Here is a 24,269-nt window from a genome sequence, read left to right on the forward strand (position 1 = left end):
AAGCAGAACAGAGGTCTTATTTCATTATCCCATGCACAGAATATTCAGGCATTTGAAGCCTGCTTTAAGCACTCTAATTTGTTCAAAGTAATAGTACCGGCCCACAATAACACTCGTTTAAGAGCACTAGTGCAGGTTTTTAAATAGGAGGAACATATGAAAAAATACAAGTATTTAATCACATATAAGAACTCCACCGGTAATACGCTTTACATCATAAGGTATAGTACTAACCACAATTGTAAGTTGTACTACCCGTATGAAGCCACAAGTTGACTACGAACGTTTTAACCGCAAACAACTTTAATAAATACCGCTAATTGGAGCTGGAATTACCGCGGCTGCTGGCACCAGACTTGCCCTCCAATTGGTCCTTGTTAAAGGATTTAAGTGTACTCATTCCAATTACAGGGCTCGGTATGAGTCCTGTATTGTTATTTTTCGTCACTACCTCCCGAGCTGGGAGTGGGTAATTTACGCGCTCTGCTGCCTTCCTAGATGTGGTAGCCGTTTCTCAGCTCCTCTCCGGAATCGAACCCTGATTCCCCGTTTACCCGTTCAACCATGGTAGTCCTAGATACTACCTCAAAAGTTGATAGGCAGACATTTGAAAGATCTGTCGTCGTACAAGACCATACGATCTCATGTTATCTAGAGTTCAACAATATAACGACTTGCGATCCTTGGTTAGCCTAATAAAGCACATGTCCCATAAGGTCATGTTTAATTGCATGTATTAGCTCTAGAATACCACAGTTATCCAGTAACTGTTAACGATCTAAGGAACCATAACTGATATAATGACCTTTTGCGGTTCTCACTTTTAATTCGTGTGTACTTAGACATGCATGCTTAATCTTGAGACAGCATATAACTACTGGCAGGATCAACCAGAATAATGTTTTCCTTCATATTCCATTCATATTTTTTGAATCGAAATAAGCATATATAGATATATAGATTTTTCACTTTATATAATTCATGATTTTATTATATTGAATAAAATTCAATATTTCGCCTTGGGTAAATTTTAAATTATAAATATAAGTAAAAAATCTATTCGATTACGGCCATTTTTATATAGCTTCGTAATCCATATTTCATTTTTAATTTATACTTGTTTTACCAATATAACAAGAATTCATATATTATTTAATATATATGTTCTATAATTTTATCTTTTATATATACATATTTCATTATAAAATATCATTTATTTCCAACATACATAATTATTTATCCACACAGTACAATTTTGTTTAACCAATATAAATATTAAGTTAAATCATTTGCATTTAAGATAAATTTAAAATTTATCTCTTTCATAATCTCTCTTAATATATAACATAAAACCAAGCCATATATAATATTCCACATTTAATATATAATTTATATTTCTTCATAAGAATCCATATTTATTATACCGTAACGATATAAAATCCAACTATACGCATAATAAATTAATATTCCTGCCTCCAAAATTAACGATAAATATGGAAACATTTTATTCTATATATAATAGAAACTTGACTTTTGTTCAACATATTATCTAAAAACGTATATTCCTATATCCGGAGCCAAGTCCGTTCTATAGAACTGAGAAACAAATTTTTACATAATAATATACTTTATTTATGTAACCAATATAAACATAATCCGAAATAAATATTTCGAATAATGCGGGAGTCGCAACCACTCCTACCTATAGTAGTTTTGAACCCTTCCTCAAAGCGGTATTTCAATTCCGTTTGCCACCAACATACGGTCTATTCTCTATATATTAAGAATTATAGAACATTCATTTTTTTCCATTATCATATATAATATGATATTTTTTTTTTTTTATACATATAATAAATATTAATTTTATATGTTATTATTTAATTTACTCAATAATTGCCAATCATATGAATACATAAGTTTTGAACAATATGAGAGTCGGCAACCACTGCCTACCTATAGTAGTTTTGAACCCTCTGTCGTAATTCCGTCGTTTACACTACTATACCTCTCACTATAATGCTTTTCTCTATAATACTAAGAGAATATGGAAATCTCAGCATTTTTTCCCATATACATATAATAATACCATTTCATATGTATATTATTTAATTTAATCATATAATTGCCAAAATCATATGAATACATAAGTTTGAACAATATGAAGGTCGGCAACCACTGCCTACCTATAGTAGTTTTTGAACCCTCTGTCGTAATTCCGGTCGTTTACACTACTATACCTCTCACTATAATGATTTCTCTATAATACTAAAGAATGTGGAATATTCAGCATTTTTTCCCTTATACATAATAATTAATCATTTCATATGTATTATTTAATTTACTCATACAATTGCAAAATCATATGATACATAAGTTTGAACATATAGAGTCGCAACCACTGCTACTATATATTTTAACCCTCTGTCGAATTCCGTTACACTACTATACCTCTCACTTAAATGGCTTTCTCTATAAACTAAGAATATGAATATCTCAGCATTTTTCCCATATACATATATAATAACCATTTCATATTATATTATTAATTTAATCATATAATTGCCAAATCATATGAATACATAATTTTAACAATATAGAGTCGCAACCACTGCCTACCTATAGTTTTTGAACCCTCTGTCTAATTCCGTCGTTACACTACTATACCCTCTCACTATAATGATTTCTCTATAATACTAAGAGAATGAATATTCAGCATTTTCCCTTATACATATAATAATAATCATTTCATATGTATATATTAATTACTCATACAATTGCCAAAATCATATGAATACATAATTTGAACAATATGAGAGTCGCAACCACTGCCTACCTATATAGTTTTAACCCTCTGTCGTAATCCGGTTTACACTACTATACCCTCTCACTTAAATGCTTTTCTCTATAATACTAAAGAATATGAATATCTCTGCATTTTTCCCATATACATATAATAATTAATCATTTCGTATGTATATATTAATTACTCATACAATGCCAAAATCATATGAATACATAATTTGAACAATATGAAGTCGCAACCACGCCTACCTATATAGTTTGAACCCTCTGTCTAATCCGTCGTTTACACTACTATACCCTCTCACTTAAATGCTTTCTCATAATACTAAGAATATGAATATCTCTGCATTTTTCCCATACATATAATAATAACCATTTCATATTATATTATTAATTAATCATATAATGCCAAATCATATAATACATAAGTTTGAACAATATAATCGCAACCACTGCCTACCTATATAGTTTTAACCCTCTTCTAATTCCGTCTTTACACTACTATACCCTCTCACTATAATGATTTCTCTATAATACTAAAGAATTAAATTCAGCATTTTCCCTATACATATAATAATTAATCATTTCATATGTATATATTTAATTTACTCATATAATTCCAAATTCATATAATACATAATTTAACAATATAATCGCAACCACTGCCTACCTATAGTATTTTAACCCTCTGTCTAATCCGTCGTTACACTACTATACCCTCTCACTATAATGATTCTCTATAATACTAAAAATGGAATATTCAGCATTTTCCCTTATACATATAAAATTAATCATTCATATGTAATATTAATTACTCATACAATTCCAAAATCATATGAATACATAAGTTTAACAATATGAAGTCGCAACCACTGCCTACCTATATAGTTTTAACCCTCTTCTAATCCGTTTACACTACTATACCCTCTCACTTAAATGCTTTCTCTATAATACTAAAAATATGAATATCTTAGCATTTTCCCATATACATATAATAATAACCATTTCATATATTTTAATTACTCATATAATGCCAAAATCATATAAATACATAAGTTTAACAATATCAGATCGCAACGTCTTCCTCTATAATACTAAATAATATGGAATATTCATCATTTTTCCCTTATACATATAATAATAATCATTTCATATGTATATATTAATTACTCGTATAATGTCAAAATCCTATGAACACATAAAGAATACAATATGAAGTCGCCAACCATAATATAGTATTGACGAGTTTGCAACTACACAATCCATTAAATCTTATATTAATTATATGAAGACAATATCATATGCTCACTAAATTATACGAGTTTTGCAACTTATACAATTCTTTAAGTCTTATATCAAAAATTATTATAGACAATATATCTCACTAAATATGACGAGTTTCATTAACAATCATTAGATCTTATATTAATTATATATAGGACAATATCATATGCGTCACTAAATGATACGAGGTTTTGCAACTTGATACAATTCTTAAAGTCTTTATATCAAAAATATATATAGACAATATCATATGCGTCACTAAATTGATGACAGGGTTTGCAACTTGACACAATCCATTAAATCTTATATTAATTATATATAGACAATATCAATCGTCACTAAATTATGACGAGTTCAATGATACAATCTTTAAGTCTATATATCAAAAATTATATGATAGACAATATCATATGCTCACTAAATTGATACGAGGTTGCAACTTACACAATTCATTAAGTCTGTATATAATATATAAACAAATCATATGTCACTAAATGATGACAGTTTGCAATTATACAATCTTTAAATCTTATATCAAAATTATATTATAAGCAAACAAAAAATCTATATAATAAGACAATCATATGCGTCACTAAATGATGACGATGTTGCAACTTACACAATCCATTAAAGTCTTTATAATTAATATATATAGGACAATATCATATGCGTCACTAAATGATGACAGTTTGGCAACTTGATACAATTCTTAAAGTCTTATATCAAAAATTATATATAAGACAATATCATATGCGTCACTAAATTGATGACGAGTTGGCAACTGACACAATTCATTAAAGTCTTATATTAATTATATATAGACAATATCATATCGTCACTAAATTGATACGAGGTTTCAACTTGACACAATCATTAAATCTTATATTAATATAGATAGACAATATCATATGCGTCACTAAATTATGACAGGTGTTGCAACTGACAATCTAAATCTTATATAAAAATATATAAGACAAATCATATGCTCACTAAATGATGACATGTTGCAACTTACACAATCATTAAGTCTTATATAATATATATAGACAATATCATATGCGTCACTAAATTGATACGAGGTTTGCAACTTGATACAATTCTTAAATCTTTATATCAAAAATTATATGATAGGACAATATCATATGCTCACTAAATTGATACGAGTTTTGCAACTTGACACAATTCATTAAATCTTATATAATTATATGATAGGACAATATCAATGCTCACTAAATTGATGACGAGTGTTGCAACTTGACACAATCCATTAAAGTCTATATTAATTATATATAGGACAATATCATATGCTCACTAAATTGATGACGAGGTGTTTCTACAGGAAAAATCATTTATTTATCAATCATCAAGCAAAGGATAACTCAGTGGATCGCATATGCAGCTGCTCAACCACTTACAACACCTTGCCTGTTACAAAAGTCGTTTACAATTGATTCTAGGCTTGTCATGTATTAAATAATGCTTTTATATGTAACTAGCCGGCATCAGTGATCGAAATCCTCCTAATTACTATGTTACAAATTACATTGCATCACATCCATTCGTTATAAAATAAATTATAAACTTTAAATGTTTAGAACCATACAATGCAAATTGCCCCTTATTATCATTCAGTCCACACGATACACCTTAAGCGTTCAGCATAATCCAACGACGTAGCTCATACCACTGTTCGCTCGAACAATATTGTCCATTGTCCTACCTGCGTTCCTCTCTACTACCAGAATGCTTCGCAACAACGTTTTCATTATAGGGTAAAACTAACCTGTCTCACGACGTCTAAACCCAGCTCACTTCCCTTGCATGGTGAACAATCCAACGCTTGGTGAATTTGCTTCACAATGATAGAAGACCGACATCGAAGGATCAAAAACGACTCGCTATGAACGCTTGGCCGCCACAAGCCAGTTATCCCTATGGTAACTTTCTGACACCTCTTGTTAAAAACTCTTTAAACCAAAAGGATCGATAGGCCAGCTTTTGCTGTCCCTGTGTTACTGAACACCGAATCAAGTCAGCATTTCCCTTTTGCTCTATGTTGTTTCTGTCCGCACTGAGCTGCCTTGGACACCTCCGTTATTATTTGAAATGTACCGCCCCAGTCAAACTCCCTACCTGCAATGTCCTTGAATGATCATACCTGATAATTGGAGTTATACCAAATTTTCAAATCAAAAATACATAAATGCATCGTTTATTAAAGAATTGTTTGCGATTATATAACAAACTCTGATACTTTATCAAGAAGCTTGCATCAAAACCCAATACCATAAGATATAATAAATATATCCGTATAATGGCTAGGAAATATACACGTTCCATTAATCAAGTAAGTAAGAAACAATAAGATATGTATTTCATTGACGATACCAAACCGAGGTCTAATATCTCCCACTTATTCTACACCTCTTATGTCTCCTTACACTGCCAGATTAGAGTCAAGCTCAAAAGGTCTTCTTTCCCCGCTAATTATTCCAAGCCCGTTCCCTTGGCTGTGTTTCGCTAGATAGTAGATAGACAGTGACTTTCGACCTCTCCAACTTGTTTTACGTGCGTGTCCACACTGAAGGATTACAACCACGACACCCTGAACACCCACAAGTGGTGCATGTATCAACATGGTGCATGAGTCTGGATACGCCAGACAAACGTCCCGGACTGGAAGCTATAGCTATGTACATAGCGACCACCCCGGTAGCAATTCGAGTACTTGCTTGCCGGCAAGCACTCCCCCTGCTGAGGAGCGAATCTACCTAAAATCTCTACTGATCTCTGGTCACAGCACCCGAGTTTGCGCAACTAGCACCGTAACTCAAACGTCGAACACGAAGGCTCTACCCGCGATATGGGTATCAACCACAGCCACCACGATACTCCCACCAGGGGCCTACCTCAATGTGCTGTCTTGGAGCAGCACAACCCGTGTACCGAAAGAGAGGCTCGGTGGCCTCCTCCTTTTGCTCCGACAAGCATGGTTAGAGAACCAGTCGCTATATTAGTCGCCTCTTACGACAAGCAATAGCGGCTGTGGAAGTATTCTCGCCCGCTAACCACACGGCGAAGTTTTGGCTAAATACCCCTCCTCCTACGGAACACCTCGTCCGCAAACGCTGCCAGCCGTTGAATCCTCTGCTGATCTTCCAGATTCTATTGAAGTCCAGTTTCGCCAAGCGCTGCACTCCAAGTCCATCGAGGTTTCGCAAATCTGCATATAGAGACAAGCGCACAATATGTGCATCCAGTCCTCATATGATCACCACAAGCGCAAGCAGTGTATCGCTGAGGCTCTCCCTTGCAAAAATGCGTTAAACGACCCGTGACCTTCAGCAGAAAGACGTCCTCATCGAGAATCCAAAGCTTGGATCTCGATAGGCGAGAGTGACGTATGGATGAACTTGTGCGTCACCCTCCTGGTTCGCTGTCTCATCCCATCTGTTTGCCAATTCTGCAGCAAGCACTCCTCTAGCGAGTCTTCCTCTGCTTCCAGCTTAGACACGTAGTGTCCTCGCCGTATAGCCAGTCGTTCTCCTCCAGCGGGTATCCACGCTTCAGCTTGTACTTGACCGCTAAAAACTTAGCAGCCAAGTCAAGCGGGGAGCTCCGCCAATACCTGCAGTGCCACTGTGGACACTGTTCGGCATACCGAAAGCATCCAAGCAGGATTAGCCTCTGGCAGGAGGCTAGTCGTCTCCGGCGCTACCTGTTCGGCGGTTCATACCATACCGGGGCACCAAACAGCACACAAGGTCCATGAGTCCGTCATATATGTCCGCCTGGCTCGAGGACTGAAGCCCCAGTCGGCTCGAAGCACACGCGCCAATGCTCCAACGACTCCGGTCATCCGCTGGCGAAGCGAAGCTATGTGCGTGAGGAATTCATTCCTTCACTGACCGTGATGCCAAGTACCGACAGCTACGCACATACGGAAGGTTCGCTCCAGCAAACCTCACCGTAGCGCACGTCTCAAGCACCTTTCAGCAGCATTATTACCGTCTTGCTGGTCGAGACGTAACGCCAACTTCCGCTCCCCACGCTTCTACGATGACATCAGCTCTGCACCTTTTTCCTCTAGCTCAGCTCGGAATTCCCTCGACGAGAAGCAGCAATCATCCGCGTATGCACTCAGCTGGCAATACGGCTGGAGACGCTGAAGCAGTACATCCATCAGTATGTCCCAGATAAATGGCCACTGATGACCCCTGCGGCAGCCTCTAGTTACCGGTACATCCACAGTACCGGAACTGCTTCGGATCACTGCTCTTCGCCGGAGAAAAAGCTCTGCCACAAGCCCATCTCCCGGCATCCCAAGTCGGCTAGTCGCGGAGTGCAGCACTCCATTCGACGTTGTCGAATGCTCCTTTGAAGTCCACGAATGTGCCGAGCACGTATTGCGCCGGGCTGGCACAAACACTGCTCTTCACGTGCCTCCAAGCATCCTCCACACATCGTCCTTGGCGAAATCCAAATGCCATCTGCAGCCTTCCGGAAGAACTTCTCTCACACGATTCACCATGATGCCTCGAGCACCTTACCAAAGACTGGTAGCAAGCATATTCCTCTATATGAGGAGGCTCACATTTGTCCTTATCTGCCCTTTGAGCAGCGAGACAACTCGTGGCACTTCCACTCAGCGGAAAGTATCCTAATCGGATGCATCGGGAAAACAACGATGCAAGGTGCTCGGTATGCGCGCCAGACTGCCTTGCAGATAGTCCATTAATGCCGTCCAAGCCGGAGAGCGCCTGCTCTTCAACCGGCAACACATGCATCAACCTCGAATACTTCGAGGCCGGTGGACTTCCTCCGCGATGGCAGTCGGTGCTTCGACTCCGCAACTGGGAAGAAATTGCGGAGGAGCACTCGTGCACAGTCACCCCAATCGGTGATCATCTCGCCATTCACGCGGAGCACCCAATCTCCGTGCACTTCCTCGGCCTCGGCAAATCTTATAGACGCGCCCCCATGGGTCTCGGCATGATCTCCCACGAAGCGTTTCCACTCATCCATTTTCGCCCTCCAAATGAGCTTCTTGTAGTTGGCTGAGGCCCGCCTCAGGTCGACCAATACACGCTCTATTGCGGCATCATCATCATGACGCCTTCCATTTTGAAGTAGGCGACGAAGTCTCCGGACTTCGCGCCTTGCATCACAGAGGTCGGCAGTCCACCAACGTGCTCTCCTGCTGGGCAATCGGATGACTTTCTTCCCAGCGCAATATCACATACATTATGTACTATACTGCGCAGGGTCGAAACTTGCTGGTCCAACGGCGACTCTGAGAAGTTTTCCGGAAGTTCGGCTGCTCTACTCACCATTTCCTCCTTGAACAATCGCCAACGTGCATTGGAGAAGTTCCAGACGGCACAGGAGCTATGCTCTCAACTGCGCGCGCGTAGTTGGTTCGCCACAACAGTAATGATGTTTGGTCACTCAATTCCCACTCGTCCACTCTCCACTCATATGTGGCCCACATAGATGCTGCCTCATTGACGATTGTCACGTCGATATCGCTTGTAGCTCTGTAATTATCGAACGTGTACACCTCTGTTGACTGGTTTAGGGCGGCGACTCTTGCCTCCAGCATCCACTCTGACAGCAGCTCACCCCGTCTGTAGTTAGCTTGCCCCTCGGCATGACGAGAGAGTTTGCTAAGCCACATGGGGACACTGCATTCGCGTCGAGCCCAGGATTGCGGGGTTCTGCTGGCCTGCAGCAGGACCGCATCCATGTACCGGATGTACGTTCCAGAGGTGCATCATACTGCAGTATGCGCGCAAAGGAAGATTGAGCCAAAACTCCCTTTCACGACCAGACATACGCCATAATCTGTGGTGAGGGTCTCCACTGGCATACAGATGGCTTCCTGGTGATCCACTAGGATGGCTGCCTTCCCTCGCCGATCGATGAAAATTCTCATTCCTTCAGGCAGCACATCCATTCCGTCCCCGCCGAGATACGGCTCCTGCACCAGCGCGAACATAGACTCCGATCTCCTGAGTCGGACTCCGAGCTCGATGGTCGCAGCTCGGCCTCGGCCACAGTTCGCTTGGATGAAGCTAAACATTAGTGTCTAGCTTGCACCCTCGCCAGCAACGCCCCGTATATCGGGCAAACGCTCGAGAGCATGTAATGCCCCGAGGGTTGCCCTCTGTGGCGGCAGTTCCGGCAGTCCACCGGGTTTTGGCACTTTGCCGCAGTGTGGCCTTGTTGCCCGCACTGGCGACAGACACTATCCTTCTGCCGGCATTCGCTGACCTTGTGGTCGAAACCCACACATCTGTGGCAGGCGTATGTGCGGACCTGTGACCGGCATCGGAATGAGAACCACTTGATGTAGACACGACCTACATCAAGCTTCGCCATCGCCCGGTCGTCAACCTCCAGCGTCACATTTACTGTGGCGCCGTCAGCTACCGACCACGCCTTGGTCACCAGGTGCACTGACTTCTTAAACTGGGCCAGATTCATTTCGCTGTCGAAGTTGTTTTCGTGGAGCTCCTTCATAAACTCCTCAGGGCCGATAGCTGTGTCGACGTCATATACGACGACCTTCGGCTTCTCGGCCGCATTCCGTGCCACATTTAGGCCAACCTCGGCGAATCTTTTTGAAGCGACCACCTTCTGCAGCTCTCCCACCGAAGGAGTGCGAATGATCGCACCACCACCTCGACGGAGCTCACGGACCTCGTGTACTCTGACTCCGAGAGAGGGTGCAACCATCGTTCGCACCTTTTCCGCTATGTCTTTCCCCGATAGCGCAGGGTCGTCGCACTTCACCACCGCTGACCACGTCTCGCGGACCTTGGTAGTCCGCGGGGCAGCGATGGGTGCAACCTGCTGCATCTGGGGAGCATTGGCGGCCGTATTTTCAACAGATTCAACGACGGCGGCGGCGGTGGCGGCATAGCAAGCCGCGTCTCCAGCTCTCCGCACCGGAGCATTAGCGCCAACACCAGCTCATCGTAGCGGCTGATAGCATATGAGAGCTCTTCCGTGTCCACTTCTCCTAGTCTGCGGAAGCTGCTTCTCACCATGCGCTGTGTGGCCGACAGCTCTGCCATCATGGCTGCTTGCCCAGCACGGGCGGCAGCGTGGCGGCAGTGGCAGTGGTGGCAACAATTTTAGCAGCAGTGAAAACGGCGGAGGCAGCAGTGTGGTCGCAGCAGGGCAGCAGTAGGATCAGCAGCGGTGGCAGCAGCGTGGGGGGGGCAGCATCAATGGCAGCGTTCTCCGTAGCCGCCCGGGCGTCCTCCAGCGACGAAAACGGCTCCTCCAGTACCCCAACGGGTTCTGGCACTCCATTCGATGCCAGGGCAACCAATTTCGCCTGCGTTGGCGCCGAGCTCTTAGATGCCAGATGGCTTCTGCGCCTGCCTCGTCTGGACTTCATCGAGGCACTACTTCCGCTCAAGGCACTCGCGCTGCTGTCGCTCTCCATCGGCATAAATACGATGGTGGCTCCACCTACCGTCGACGCCAGCAACCGTATGCTCGTTTACTCGCTGACAAAAGGTAGTTGCTCTGGAACTCGAGCTCCACCTATCGTAGAGTCTGGTAGCACTAAAACTCTCCCTAGACACAAACCTTAGCAGTGACTCCCACCAATAAGCTTTGTGACAGCTGATCAAAAAGCTTACTCGAAAAACTTACTCGTAAGTTCGCCTTCAGCACGTGCTAAGTGGAAAATTCCCAACAATTAATTGTTAATTACTTCCAAACCGCTTGTTTATAACACACGAAAATTAGCACACGACTTTCGCGGAGCACTAATTCACCGATTTTATTACTTTCCAAACACGGAAAACCAAGTTCTTCGCAATCTGTACACGAGCGCAACGAAAACACGTCCGTCGTTAATCCATTCATGCGCGTCACTAATTAGATGACGAGGCATTTGGCTACCTTAAGAGAGTCATAGTTACTCCCGCCGTTGACCCGCGCTTACTTGAATTTCTTCACTTTGACATTCAGAGCACTGGGCAGAAATCACATTGTGTCAACACCCGCTAGGGCCATCACAATGCTTTGTTTTAATTAGACAGTCGGATTCCCCAAGTCCGTGCCAGTTCTGAATTGATTGTTAATTGATAATCGTTATAATTGATAAGAACTAATTGGTTTAACCCAAATAGTATTCTTAAAAATTTTAGCAAGAAAGTTCCACAATTGGCTACGTAACTAAACTATCCGGGGAACAAGTAACTAACATAAATGCTAGAAACTCTATTTACCCAGAACGAGCACATAAACCATGTTATTGTTTCCCAATCAAGCCCGACTATCTCAATCTTCAGAGCCAATCCTTATCCCGAAGTTACGGATCTAATTTGCCGACTTCCCTTACCTACATTATTCTATCGACTAGAGACTCTTCACCTTGGAGACCAGCTGCGGATATTGGTACGGCCTGTTGAGAAGTTTGCGTGTCCCCACCATAAATTTTCAAGGTCCGAGGAGAAAATATCGACACAACAGTATATGTCATGCTCTTCTAGCCCATCTACCATATCTCTCTGCGAAAGACTTCCATGGTAGTACGGCTATAAAACAGAAAAGAAAACTCTTCCGATATCTCTCGACGGCTTCTTTATGGTCGTTCCTGTTGCCAGGATGAGCACGAGGCCCATATTTAATAACAAACGGATACTCAACAGGTTACGGAATTGGAACCGTATTCCCTTTCGTTCAAAATTATTCAAGTGTATTATATTCGCTTTGTTTATATAGTTAGGCATTTTTGTTTTACTTGAAAATTTTCGGCTTTCGCCTTGAACTTAGGACCGACTAACTCGTGATCAACCACTGTTCACACGAAACCCTTCTCCACTTCAGTCCTCCAAGGTCTCATTCGATTATTTGCTACTACCACCAAGATCTGTACCAATGGCAGCTCCATGCAGGCTTACGCCAAACACTTCTACGCATACCATTGTACCTTCCTACTCACTAAAGTTTCAAAATTTATATCACAAGTAATATAAATCATCTACTTTAGCGGTAATGTATAGGTATACAACTTAAGCGCCATCCATTTTAAGGGCTAGTTGCTTCGGCAGGTGAGTTGTTACACACTCCTTAGCGGATTTCGACTTCCATGATCACCGTCCTGCTGTTTTAAGCAACCAACGCCTTTCATGGTATCTGCATGAGTTGTTAATTTGGGCACCGTAACATTACGTTTGGTTCATCCCACAGCGCCAGTTCTGCTTACCAAAAGTGGCCCACTGGGCACATTATATCATAACCTTGAACTTCATATCAAGAAAGTTAAGGTTCTTACCCATTTAAAGTTTGAGAATAGGTTAAGATCGTTTCGACCCTAAGGCCTCTAATCATTCGCTTTACCAGATAAGATTATTTTATATAATATTAAAATGCACCAGCTATCCTGAGGGAAACTTCGGAAGGAACCAGCTACTAGATGGTTCGATTGGTCTTTCGCCCCTATACTCAATTCTGACAATCGATTTGCACGTCAGAACTGTTTCGGTCTTCCATCAGGGTTTCCCCTGACTTCAACCTGATCAAGTATAGTTCACCATCTTTCGGGTCACAGCATATATGCTCAAGGTACGTTCCAGTTAGAGGCATAAATAATATAAATATACATTATACATAACTATATAGAACGCCCCGGATTGTGTTAATTAGCTATAAATAGCTAAAAAACTAATCCCATTATTAGTCAAGTTAATTACGCTATTAGGTTTACATCCCAATAACTTGCACATATGTTAGACTCCTTGGTCCGTGTTTCAAGACGGGTCCCGAAGGTATCCTGAATCTTTCGCATTGTTAATCATACAAGAGCATATAATAAACACAAAAATCAATGATAATTATGCCATTATATAATTCCGAAAAATTAACGCTCTGTAATAATATAAATCTATCAGCACTTTATCAAATTAATAACATTTATTCTGTGTTAAAATGCAAGCAATTTAATTGGAATAAACTATAAGTTATATTTTATGATAAATTTGGGATATGCTAATAGATTACAATGTCCTTATATGGAAAAAATGCACATTATTCTTAATAATATTATTTAAATATTACAATTTTAATGATGAATTTTCCATAACGGATATTCAGGTTCATCGGGCTTAACCTCTAAGCAGTTTCACGTACTGTTTAACTCTCTATTCAGAGTTCTTTTCAACTTTCCCTCACGGTACTTGTTTACTATCGGTCTCATGGTTATATTTAGTTTTAGATGGAGTTTACCACCCACTTAGTGCTGCACTATCAAGCAACACGACTCTTTGGAAACATCATCTAGCAATCATTAACGTTATACGGGCCTGGCACCCTCTATGGGTAAATGGCCTCATTTAAGAAGGACTTAAATCATTAATTTCTCATACTAGAATATTGACGCTCCATACACTGCATCTCACATTTGCCATATAGACAAAGTGACTTAGTGCTGAACTGTTTTCTTTTCGCTCGCCGCTACTAAGAAAATCCTTGTTAGTTTCTTTTCCTCCCCTAATTAATATGCTTAAATTCAGGGGTAGTCCCATATGAGTTGAGGTTGTATATATAACTATATTTTGCCATAAATTCTTTATATATAAATGATAAAACAATCAATTAAATTCGTTATAAATAGTTCCAATAGTTCTTGTAAGCAAAGTCATTTTTATCCATTTAACGAACCAACGAAGAATAATAACAAAACCAAGATTTTTCTTTTTCCGAATCATTAATAAGAGACAATTCTAGATGAAAAATATTTCAATTTTTTATGCTAGACATTTCTCAGTATTATTTGATTGAAAAAGAAAATATTTCTCTTCGTTTTTCACATTCAAATGTGAGATAATGTTTTTCATTTCTTTTTTAATATTATGAATAAAATCATTATTTAATCCAATAATATACCATATGCTTATAAAAAATTTATAAACAACTTAATTAGCATAGTCTTACAACCCTCAACCATATGTAGTCCAAGCAGCACTATAAAATTAATTAAAGTACATAACAGCATGGACTGCGATATGCGTTCAAAATGTCGATGTTCATGTGTCCTGCAGTTCACACGATGACGCACAGTTTGCTGCGTTCTTCATCGACCCATGAGCCGAGTGATCCACCGCTTAGAGTTTTATAATTCAATTTTATATAATGTCAATATTGTTTTTATTGAAAGAAATTAAAAATACACCATTTTACTGGCATATATCAATTCCTTCAATAAATTTATTTTTATACCTAAAATAAATGTTGCGAAATGTCTTAGTTTCATATAAGCATTATGTATCATAATAATCTGGTTATGGTTTGCTATTTTGGGTGACACATACTGCAAAATTTATATAAAACATTAACCTGATGGATGACAGGTACAAACATTGTATATTTTAGGTTGTTGCATTAGCCAACGTATGCTCATAACATAGATGAACAATACATATTCGCAACGCGTGTATATTATGGTCCATATACACACACACTTATTTTGATTACCACACATTCAAAATTATTTTTATTTTAATTCGACTTCTACTTTCGAATTTAGTTTAGTTTCTTCGATTTCCATTTTCGAGAATTTGTTTTTATAGGAAACGCCGTTGTTGTAGTAAGTACTGCCACAAATACGCACAGCAACATTAATAATGTTAAAGTCTTTTTATGAGGTTGCCAAGCCCCACATATAAAATAAAAGCCATCTTCATTTTATTTTGACTTTAACTTTTGATTCCGTGGAATCATTTTGTAATATTTTTATTTTGGTAAATTGTATTTATTTGTATTATAACAAATATTTATTAACGATAAGGATATTATACAATAATGATCCTTCCGCAGGTTCACCTACGGAAACCTTGTTACGACTTTTACTTCCTCTAAATAATCAAGTTCGGTCAACTTTTGCGAAACAACCGTAACACGCAAGGCGTCACAGTGATCACGTCCGGAGACCTCACTAAATAATTCAATCGGTAGTAGCGACGGGCGGTGTGTACAAAGGGCAGGGACGTAATCAATGCGAGTTAATGACTCACACTTACTGGGAATTCCAAGTTCATGTGAACAGTTTCAGTTCACAATCCCAAGCATGAAAGTGGTTCAGCGGTTTACCCGGACCTCTCGGTCTAGGAAATACACGTTGATACTTTCATTGTAGCGCGCGTGCAGCCCAGGACATCTAAGGGCATCACAGACCTGTTATTGCTCAATCTCATTATTGCTAGACGCAATTTGTCCATTTAAGAAGCTAGTGTCCTTATAATGGGACAAACCAACAGGTACGGCTCCACTTACATAAACACATTCAAACACAATAAACATTTTACTGCCACCATGAATGAAGGCTACATAAGCTTCAGCACCATAATCCTGAAGATATCTATTTAATATATTTGAGTCTCGTTCGTTATCGGAATTAACCAGACAAATCACTCCACGAACTAAGAACGGCCATGCACCACCACCCATAGATTCGAGAAAGAGCTATCAATCTGTCTTACACACTTATGTTCGGACCTGGTAAGTTTTCCCGTGTTGAGTCAAATTAAGCCGCAGGCTCCACTCCTGGTGGTGCCCTTCCGTCAATTCCTTTAAGTTTCAGCTTTGCAACCATACTTCCCCCGGAGCCCAAAAGCTTTGGTTTCCCGGGAAGCGACTGAGAGAGCCATAAAAGTAGCTACACCCAATTGCTAGCTGGCATCGTTTATGGTTAGAACTAGGGCGGTATCTGATCGCCTTCGAACCTCTAACTTTCGTTCTTGATTAATGAAAACATCTTTGGCAAATGCTTTCGCTTAAGTTAGTCTTACGACGGTCCAAGAATTTCACCTCTCGCGTCGTAATACTAATGCCCCCAAACTGCTTCTATTAATCATTACCTCTTGATCTGAAAACCAATGAAAGCAGAACAGAGGTCTTATTTCATTATCCCATGCACAGAATATTCAGGCATTTGAAGCCTGCTTTAAGCACTCTAATTTGTTCAAAGTAATAGTACCGGCCCACAATAACACTCGTTTAAGAGCACTAGTGCAGGTTTTTAAATAGGAGGAACATATGAAAAAATACAAGTATTTAATCACATATAAGAACTCCACCGGTAATACGCTTACATACATAAAGGTATAGTACTAACCACAATTGTAAGTTGTACTACCCGTATGAAGCACAAGTTCAACTACGAACGTTTTAACCGCAACAACTTTAATATACGCTATTGGAGCTGGAATTACCGCGGCTGCTGGCACCAGACTTGCCCTCCAATTGGTCCTTGTTAAAGGATTTAAAGTGTACTCATTCCAATTACAGGGCCTCGGATATGAGTCCTGTATTGTTATTTTTCGTCACTACCTCCCCGAGCTGGGAGTGGGTAATTTACGCGCCTGCTGCCTTCCTTAGATGTGGTAGCCGTTTCTCAGGCTCCCTCTCCGGAATCGAACCCTGATTCCCCGTTACCCGTTGCAACCATGGTAGTCCTAGATACTACCATCAAAAGTTGATAGGGCAGACATTTGAAAGATCTGTCGTCGGTACAAGACCATACGATCTGCATGTTATCTAGAGTTCAACCAATATAACGATCTTGCGATCGCTTGGTTTTAGCCTAATAAAAGCACATGTCCCATAAGGTTCATGTTTTAATTGCATGTATTAGCTCTAGAATTACCACAGTTATCCAAGTAACTGTTAACGATCTAAGGAACCATAACTGATATAATGAGCCTTTTGCGGTTTCACTTTTAATTCGTGTGTACTTAGACATGCATGGCTTAATCTTTGAGACAAGCATATAACTACTGGCAGGATCAACCAGAATAATGTTTTTCCTTCATATTCCATTCATATTTTTTGAATCGAAATAAGCAATATAATAGATATATAGATTTTTCACTTTATATAATTCCATGATTTTTATTATATTGAATAAAATTCAATATTTCGCCTTTGGGTAAAATTTTAAATATATAAATATAAGTAAAAAATCTATTCGATTACGGCCATTTTTATATAGCATTCGTAATCCATATTTTCATTTTTAATTTATACTTGTTTTACCAATATAACAAGAATTTCATATAATTATTGTAATATATATGTTTCTATAATTTTATCTTTTTATATATACATATTTCATTATAAAATATCATTTTATTTCCAACATACATAATTATTGTATCCACACATGTACAATTTTTGTTTAACCAATATAAATATTAAGTTAAATCATTTGCATTTTGAAGATAAATTTAAAATTTATCTCTTTTCATATATCTCTCTGGTAATATATAACATAAAACCAAGCGCATATGATAATATTTCCACATTTAATATATAATTTTATATTTCTTTCATAAGAATCCATATTTGTATTATACCGTAACGATATAATAATCCAACTATACGGCAGGTAATAAATTAATATTTGCCTGCCTCCAAAAATTAACGATAATATATGGAAACGATTTGTTATTCTATATATAATAGAAACTTGACTTTTGTTTCAACGATATTATCTAAAAAGCGTATATTCCTATTATCCGCGGAGCCAAGTCCCGTGTTCTATAGAACTGAGAAACAAATTTGTACGGATAATAATATACTTTATTTTATGTAACCAATATAAACATAATCCGAAATAAATATTTCGAATAATGCGGGAGGTCGGCAACCACTGCCTACCTATAGTAGTTTTTGAACCCGCTGTCCTCAAAGCGGGTATTTTCAATTCCGTTTGCCACCCAACATACGGTCTATTCTCTTATATATTAAGAGATTATAGGAACATTTCATTTTTTTTCCATTATTCATATATAATATGATTATTTTTTTTTTATACATATAATAAATATTAATTTTTATATGTTTATTATTTAATTTACTCATATAATTGCCAAATTCATATGAATACATAAGTTTTGAACAATATGAGAGGTCGGCAACCACTGCCTACCTATAGTAGTTTTTGAACCCTCTGTCGTAATTCCGGTCGTTTACACTACTATACCCTCTCACTATAATGGCTTTTCTCTATAATACTAAGAGAATATGGGAATATCTCAGCATTTTTTCCCATATACATATAATAATTAACCATTTTCATATGTATATTATTTAATTTAATCATATAATTGCCAAAATCATATGAATACATAAGTTTTGAACAATATGAGAGGTCGGCAACCACTGCCTACCTATAGTAGTTTTTGAACCCTCTGTCGTAATTCCGGTCGTTTACACTACTATACCCTCTCACTATAATGGATTTTCTCTATAATACTAAGAGAATGTGGGAATATTTCAGCATTTTTTCCCTTATACATATAATAATTAATCATTTTCATATGTATATTATTTAATTTACTCATACAATTGCCAAAATCATATGAATACATAAGTTTTGAACAATATGAGAGGTCGGCAACCACTGCCTACCTATAGTAGTTTTTGAACCCTCTGTCGTAATTCCGGTCGTTTACACTACTATACCCTCTCACTTAAATGGCTTTTCTCTATAATACTAAGAGAATATGGGAATATCTCAGCATTTTTTCCCATATACATATAATAATTAACCATTTTCATATGTATATTATTTAATTTAATCATATAATTGCCAAAATCATATGAATACATAAGTTTTGAACAATATGAGAGGTCGGCAACCACTGCCTACCTATAGTAGTTTTTGAACCCTCTGTCGTAATTCCGGTCGTTTACACTACTATACCCTCTCACTATAATGGATTTTCTCTATAATACTAAGAGAATGTGGGAATATTTCAGCATTTTTTCCCTTATACATATAATAATTAATCATTTTCATATGTATATTATTTAATTTACTCATACAATTGCCAAAATCATATGAATACATAAGTTTTGAACAATATGAGAGGTCGGCAACCACTGCCTACCTATAGTAGTTTTTGAACCCTCTGTCGTAATTCCGGTGGTTTACACTACTATACCCTCTCACTTAAATGGCTTTTCTCTATAATACTAAGAGAATATGGGAATATCTCTGCATTTTTTCCCATATACATATAATAATTAATCATTTTCGTATGTATATTATTTAATTTACTCATACAATTGCCAAAATCATATGAATACATAAGTTTTGAACAATATGAGAGGTCGGCAACCACTGCCTACCTATAGTAGTTTTTGAACCCTCTGTCGTAATTCCGGTCGTTTACACTACTATACCCTCTCACTTAAATGGCTTTTCTCTATAATACTAAGAGAATATGGGAATATCTCTGCATTTTTTCCCATATACATATAATAATTAACCATTTTCATATGTATATTATTTAATTTAATCATATAATTGCCAAAATCATATGAATACATAAGTTTTGAACAATATGAGAGGTCGGCAACCACTGCCTACCTATAGTAGTTTTTGAACCCTCTGTCGTAATTCCGGTCGTTTACACTACTATACCCTCTCACTATAATGGATTTTCTCTATAATACTAAGAGAATGTGGGAATATTTCAGCATTTTTTCCCTTATACATATAATAATTAATCATTTTCATATGTATATTATTTAATTTACTCATATAATTGCCAAATTCATATGAATACATAAGTTTTGAACAATATGAGAGGTCGGCAACCACTGCCTACCTATAGTAGTTTTTGAACCCTCTGTCGTAATTCCGGTCGTTTACACTACTATACCCTCTCACTATAATGGATTTTCTCTATAATACTAAGAGAATGTGGGAATATTTCAGCATTTTTTCCCTTATACATATAATAATTAATCATTTTCATATGTATATTATTTAATTTACTCATACAATTGCCAAAATCATATGAATACATAAGTTTTGAACAATATGAGAGGTCGGCAACCACTGCCTACCTATAGTAGTTTTTGAACCCTCTGTCGTAATTCCGGTCGTTTACACTACTATACCCTCTCACTTAAATGGCTTTTCTCTATAATACTAAGAGAATATGGGAATATCTTAGCATTTTTTCCCATATACATATAATAATTAACCATTTTCATATGTATATTTTTTAATTTACTCATATAATTGCCAAAATCATATAAATACATAAGTTTGAACAATATCAGAGGTCGGCAACGGTCTTTCCTCTATAATACTAAGATAATATGGGAATATTTCATCATTTTTTCCCTTATACATATAATAATTAATCATTTTCATATGTATATTATTTAATTTACTCGTATAATTGTCAAAATCCTATGAACACATAAGAGAATACAATATGAGAGGTCGGCGCAACCATAATATAGTAGTTGATGACGAGGTGTTTGGCAACTTGACACAATCCATTAAAGTCTTTATATTAATTATATGAAAGGGACAATATCATATGCGTCACTAAATTGATGACGAGGTGTTTGGCAACTTGATACAATTCTTTAAAGTCTTTATATCAAAAATTATATGATAGGGACAATATCATATGCGTCACTAAATTGATGACGAGGTGTTTGGCAACTTGACACAATTCATTAGAGTCTGTATATTAATTATATGATAGGGACAATATCATATGCGTCACTAAATTGATGACGAGGTGTTTGGCAACTTGATACAATTCTTTAAAGTCTTTATATCAAAAATTATATAATAAGGACAATATCATATGCGTCACTAAATTGATGACGAGGTGTTTGGCAACTTGACACAATCCATTAAAGTCTTTATATTAATTATATGATAGGGACAATATCATATGCGTCACTAAATTGATGACGAGGTGTTTGGCAACTTGATACAATTCTTTAAAGTCTATATATCAAAAATTATATGATAGGGACAATATCATATGCGTCACTAAATTGATGACGAGGTGTTTGGCAACTTGACACAATTCATTAAAGTCTGTATATTAATTATATGATAGGGACAATATCATATGCGTCACTAAATTGATGACGAGGTGTTTGGCAACTTGATACAATTCTTTAAAGTCTTTATATCAAAAATTATATGATAAGGACAATATCATATGCGTCACTAAATTGATGACGAGGTGTTTGGCAACTTGACACAATCCATTAAAGTCTTTATATTAATTATATGATAGGGACAATATCATATGCGTCACTAAATTGATGACGAGGTGTTTGGCAACTTGATACAATTCTTTAAAGTCTTTATATCAAAAATTATATGATAAGGACAATATCATATGCGTCACTAAATTGATGACGAGGTGTTTGGCAACTTGACACAATCCATTAAAGTCTTTATATTAATTATATGATAGGGACAATATCATATGCGTCACTAAATTGATGACGAGGTGTTTGGCAACTTGATACAATTCTTTAAAGTCTTTATATCAAAAATTATATGATAAGGACAATATCATATGCGTCACTAAATTGATGACGAGGTGTTTGGCAACTTGACACAATTCATTAAAGTCTTTATATTAATTATATGATAGGGACAATATCATATGCGTCACTAAATTGATGACGAGGTGTTTGGCAACTTGACACAATCCATTAAAGTCTTTATATTAATTATATGATAGGGACAATATCATATGCGTCACTAAATTGATGACGAGGTGTTTGGCAACTTGATTCAATTCTTTAAAGTCTTTATATCAAAAATTATATGATAAGGACAATATCATATGCGTCACTAAATTGATGACGAGGTGTTTGGCAACTTGACACAATTCATTAAAGTCTGTATATTAATTATATGATAGGGACAATATCATATGCGTCACTAAATTGATGACGAGGTGTTTGGCAACTTGATACAATTCTTTAAAGTCTTTATATCAAAAATTATATGATAGGGACAATATCATATGCGTCACTAAATTGATGACGAGGTGTTTGGCAACTTGACACAATTCATTAAAGTCTTTATATTAATTATATGATAGGGACAATATCATATGCGTCACTAAATTGATGACGAGGTGTTTGGCAACTTGACACAATCCATTAAAGTCTTTATATTAATTATATGATAGGGACAATATCATATGCGTCACTAAATTGATGACGAGGTGTTTGGCTACAGGAAAAAATCATTTATTTATCGAATCATCAAGCAAAGGATAAGCTTCAGTGGATCGCAGTATGGCAGCTGCTCAACCACTTACAACACCTTGCCTGTTACAAAAGTCGTTTACAATTGATTCTAGGCTTTGTCATTGTATTAAATAATGCTTTTATATGTAACTAGCGCGGCATCAGGTGATCGAAGATCCTCCTAATTTACTATGTTACAAATTACATTGGCATCACATCCATTGTCGTTTATAAAATAAATTATAAACTTTAAATGGTTTAGAAGCCATACAATGCAAATTGCCCCTTATTTATCATTGCAGTCCAGCACGGATACGACCTTAGAGGCGTTCAGGCATAATCCAACGGACGTAGCGTCATACCACTGTTCGCTCGAACAAGTATTGTGCCATTGGTCCGTACCTGCGGTTCCTCTCGTACTACGCAGGAATGCTGTCGCAACAACGTTTTGTCATTAGTAGGGTAAAACTAACCTGTCTCACGACGGTCTAAACCCAGCTCACGTTCCCTTGCATGGGTGAACAATCCAACGCTTGGTGAATTTTGCTTCACAATGATAGGAAGAGCCGACATCGAAGGATCAAAAAGCGACGTCGCTATGAACGCTTGGCCGCCACAAGCCAGTTATCCCTATGGTAACTTTTCTGACACCTCTTGTTAAAAACTCTTTAAACCAAAAGGATCGATAGGCCGAGCTTTTGCTGTCCCTGTGTGTACTGAACACCGAGATCAAGTCAGCATTTGCCCTTTTGCTCTATGTGTGGTTTCTGTCCGCACTGAGCTGGCCTTGGGACACCTCCGTTATTATTTGAGAGATGTACCGCCCCAGTCAAACTCCCTACCTGGCAATGTCCTTGAATTGGATCATACCTGAGTAATTGGAGTTATACCAAATTTTCAAATCAAAAATACATAAATGCATCGTTTTATTAAAGAATTTGTTTGCGATTATATAACAAACTCGTGATACTTTGATCAAGAAGCTTGCATCAAAACCCAATACCATAAGATATAATAAATATATCCGTATAATGGCTAGGAAATGATACACGTTCCATTTAATCAAGTAAGTAAGGAAACAATAAGAGTAGTGGTATTTCATTGACGATACCAAACCGAGGTCT

At 37.7% G+C, this 24,269-nt stretch overlaps 2 non-coding genes and 1 pseudogene across 2 annotated transcripts; all 3 read right to left on the reverse strand.

Moving 5' to 3' along the window:
* Window positions 1-5,444: 5,444 nt before the first annotated feature.
* LOC116803270 lies at window positions 5,445-14,650 on the reverse strand (annotated as a pseudogene).
* A 394-nt stretch (window positions 14,651-15,044) lies between these two features.
* LOC116803273 lies at window positions 15,045-15,223 on the reverse strand. The gene has a single exon (XR_004363512.1). It is a non-coding gene; the product is annotated as a 5.8S ribosomal RNA (ribosomal RNA).
* A 687-nt stretch (window positions 15,224-15,910) lies between these two features.
* LOC116803275 lies at window positions 15,911-17,905 on the reverse strand. Its single transcript, XR_004363514.1, has one exon. It is a non-coding gene; the product is annotated as a small subunit ribosomal RNA (ribosomal RNA).
* Window positions 17,906-24,269: the final 6,364 nt, after the last annotated feature.

The sequence above is a fragment of the Drosophila sechellia genome, unplaced genomic scaffold, assembly GCF_004382195.2.
Source record: "Drosophila sechellia strain sech25 unplaced genomic scaffold, ASM438219v1 U_39, whole genome shotgun sequence".
In the NCBI taxonomy this organism is placed as follows: Eukaryota; Metazoa; Arthropoda; class Insecta; order Diptera; family Drosophilidae; genus Drosophila; species Drosophila sechellia.